Consider the following 2,500-nt stretch of genomic DNA (forward strand, 5'->3'; position numbering starts at 1 on the left):
TCGCCTTCAAATAGGATCTTTTCAGTTGACCTGGCAGCTTACGGACAAACTACCCTGAAAACGCCCGATCTCGGACGCTAAGCAGGGGCGGGCCTGGTTAGTACTTGGATGGGAGACCGCCTGGGAATACCAGGTGCTGTAAGCTTTTTATGGTTTCTGCTCTTGCCTGACAGCAAAGGGCGCTGTTTGACACTTTTTGCCAGAGTCTAATTTGGCCTGCGTCACCTTCAAATAGGATCTTTTCAGTTGACCTGGCAGCTTACGGCCATACTACCCTGAAAACGCCCGATCTCGACCGATCTCGGAAGCTAAGCAGGGGCGGGCCTGGTTAGTACTTGGATGGGAGACCGCCTGGGAATACCAGGTGCTGAAAGCTTTTTATGGTTTCTGGTCTTGCCTGACAGCAGAGGGCGCTGTTTGACACTTTTTGCTGGAGTCTAGTTTGGCCTGCGTCACCTTCAAATAGGATCTTTTCAGTTCACCTGGCAGCTTACGGCCATACTACCCTTAAAACGCCTGATCTCGTCCGATCTCGGAAGCTAAGCAGGGGCGGGCCTGGTTAGTACTTGGATGGGAAACCGCCTGGGAATACCAGGTGCTGTAAGCTTTTTATGGTTTCTGCTCTTGCCTGACAGCAGAGGGCGCTGTTTGACACTTTTTGCTGGAGTCTAGTTTGGCCTGCGTCACCTTCAAATAGGATCTTTTCAGTTGACCTGGCAGCTTACGGCCATACTACCCTGAAAACGCCCGATCTCGGAAGCTAAGCAGGGGCGGGCCTGGTTAGTACTTGGATGGGAGACCGCCTGGGAATACCAGGTGCTGTAAGCTTTTTATGGTTTCTGCTCTTGCCTGACAGCAAAGGGCGCTGTTTGACACTTTTTGCCAGAGTCTAGTTTGGCCCGCGTCACCTTCAAATAGGATCTTTTCAGTTGATCTGGCAGCTTACGGCCATACTATCCTGAAAAAGCCCGATCTCGTCTGATCTCGGAAGCTAAGCAGGGGCGGGCCTGGTTAGTACTTGGATGGGAGACCGCCTGGGAATACCAGGTGCTGTAAGCTTTTTATGGTTTCTGCTCTTGCCTGAAAGCAGAGGGCGCTGTTTGACACTTTTTGCTGGAGTCTAGTTTGGCCTGCGTCGCCTTCAAATAGGATCTTTTCAGTTGCCTTGGCAGCTTACAGCCATACTACCCTGAAAACGCCCGATCTCATCCGATCTCGGAAGCTAAGCAGGGGCGGGCCTGGTTAGTACTTGGGTGGGAGACCGCCTGGGAATACCAGGTGCTGTAAGCTTGTTATGGTTTCTGCTCTTGCCTGACAGCAGAGGGCGCTGTTTGACACTTTTTGCTGGAGTCTAGTTTGGCCTGCGTCGCCTTCAAATAGGATCTTTTCAGTTGATCTGGCAGCTTACGGCCATACTACCCTGAAAACGCCTGATCTCGTCCGATCTCGTAAGCTAAACAGGGGTGGGCCTGGTTAGTACTTGGATGCGAGACCGCCTGGGAATACCAGGTGCTGTAAGCTTTTTATGGTTTCTGCTCTTGCCTGACAGCAGAGGGCGCTGTTTGACACTTTTTGCTGGAGTCTAGTTTGGCCTGCGTCGCCTTCAAATAGGATCTTTTCAGTTGCCTTGGCAGCTTACAGCCATACTACCCTGAAAACGCCTGATCTCATCCGATCCAGGAAGCTAAGCTGGGGCGGGCCTGGTTAGTACTTGGATGGGAGACCGCCTGGGAATACCAGGTGCTGTAAGCTTTTTATGGTTTCTGCTCTTGCCTGACAGCAAAGGGCGCTGTTTGACACTTCTTGTCAGAGTCTAGTTTGGCCTGCGTCACCTTCAAATAGGATCTTTTCAGTTGACCTGGCAGGTTACAGCCATACTACCCTGAAACGCCCGATCTCGTCCGATCTCGTCCGATCTCGGAAGCTAAGCAGGGGCGGGCCTGGTTAGTACTTGGATGGGAGACCGCCTGGGAATACCAGGTGCTGTAAGCTTTTTATGGTTTCTGCTCTTGCCTGACAGCAAAGGGCGCTGTTTGACACTTTTTGCCAGAGTCTAGTTTGGCCTGCGTCGCCTTCAAATAGGATCTCTTCAGTTGACCTGGCAGATTACGGCCATACTACCCTGAAAATGCCCGATCTCGTCCGATCTCGGACGCTAAGCAGGGGCGGGCCTGGTTAGTACTTGGATGGGAGACCGCCTGGGAATACCAGGTGCTGTAAGCTTTTTATGGTTTCTGCTCTTGCCTGACAGCAAAGGGCGCTGTTTGACACTTTTTGCCAGAGTCTAGTTTGGCCTGCGTCGCCTTCAAATAGGATCTTTTCAGTTGACCTGGCAGCTTACGGCCATACTACCCTGAAAATGCCCGATCTCGTCCGATCTCGTAAGCTAAACAGGGGTGGGCCTGGTTAGAACTTGGATGGGAGACCACCTGGGAATACCAGGTGCTGTAAGCTTTTTATGGTTTCTGCTCTTGCCTGACTGCAGAGGGCGCTGTTTGAC

The 2,500-nt window shown here is 52.0% G+C and overlaps 8 non-coding genes and 3 pseudogenes across 8 annotated transcripts; all 11 read left to right on the top strand.

Moving 5' to 3' along the window:
* Positions 1 to 36: 36 nt before the first annotated feature.
* Positions 37 to 145, top strand: LOC131113957 (5S ribosomal RNA; annotated as a pseudogene).
* A 112-nt stretch (positions 146 to 257) lies between these two features.
* On the top strand, positions 258 to 376 carry LOC131117845 (5S ribosomal RNA). Its single transcript, XR_009125050.1, has one exon. It is a non-coding gene; the product is annotated as a 5S ribosomal RNA (ribosomal RNA).
* A 112-nt stretch (positions 377 to 488) lies between these two features.
* LOC131117457 (5S ribosomal RNA) lies at positions 489 to 607 on the top strand. Its single transcript, XR_009124674.1, has one exon. It is a non-coding gene; the product is annotated as a 5S ribosomal RNA (ribosomal RNA).
* A 112-nt stretch (positions 608 to 719) lies between these two features.
* Positions 720 to 828, top strand: LOC131111786 (5S ribosomal RNA; annotated as a pseudogene).
* Positions 829 to 940: 112 nt separating this feature from the next.
* On the top strand, positions 941 to 1,059 carry LOC131117587 (5S ribosomal RNA). The gene has a single exon (XR_009124799.1). It is a non-coding gene; the product is annotated as a 5S ribosomal RNA (ribosomal RNA).
* Positions 1,060 to 1,171: 112 nt separating this feature from the next.
* LOC131118717 (5S ribosomal RNA) lies at positions 1,172 to 1,290 on the top strand. Its single transcript, XR_009125873.1, has one exon. It is a non-coding gene; the product is annotated as a 5S ribosomal RNA (ribosomal RNA).
* A 112-nt stretch (positions 1,291 to 1,402) lies between these two features.
* Positions 1,403 to 1,521, top strand: LOC131111533 (5S ribosomal RNA). Its single transcript, XR_009121243.1, has one exon. It is a non-coding gene; the product is annotated as a 5S ribosomal RNA (ribosomal RNA).
* A 112-nt stretch (positions 1,522 to 1,633) lies between these two features.
* LOC131111617 (5S ribosomal RNA) lies at positions 1,634 to 1,752 on the top strand. The gene has a single exon (XR_009121303.1). It is a non-coding gene; the product is annotated as a 5S ribosomal RNA (ribosomal RNA).
* Positions 1,753 to 1,864: 112 nt separating this feature from the next.
* LOC131112172 (5S ribosomal RNA) lies at positions 1,865 to 1,992 on the top strand (annotated as a pseudogene).
* Positions 1,993 to 2,104: 112 nt separating this feature from the next.
* Positions 2,105 to 2,223, top strand: LOC131117782 (5S ribosomal RNA). Its single transcript, XR_009124989.1, has one exon. It is a non-coding gene; the product is annotated as a 5S ribosomal RNA (ribosomal RNA).
* A 112-nt stretch (positions 2,224 to 2,335) lies between these two features.
* Positions 2,336 to 2,454, top strand: LOC131111489 (5S ribosomal RNA). The gene has a single exon (XR_009121201.1). It is a non-coding gene; the product is annotated as a 5S ribosomal RNA (ribosomal RNA).
* Positions 2,455 to 2,500: the final 46 nt, after the last annotated feature.

The sequence above is a fragment of the Doryrhamphus excisus genome, unplaced genomic scaffold (assembly GCF_030265055.1).
Source record: "Doryrhamphus excisus isolate RoL2022-K1 unplaced genomic scaffold, RoL_Dexc_1.0 HiC_scaffold_25, whole genome shotgun sequence".
Classification (NCBI taxonomy): domain Eukaryota; kingdom Metazoa; phylum Chordata; class Actinopteri; order Syngnathiformes; family Syngnathidae; genus Doryrhamphus; species Doryrhamphus excisus.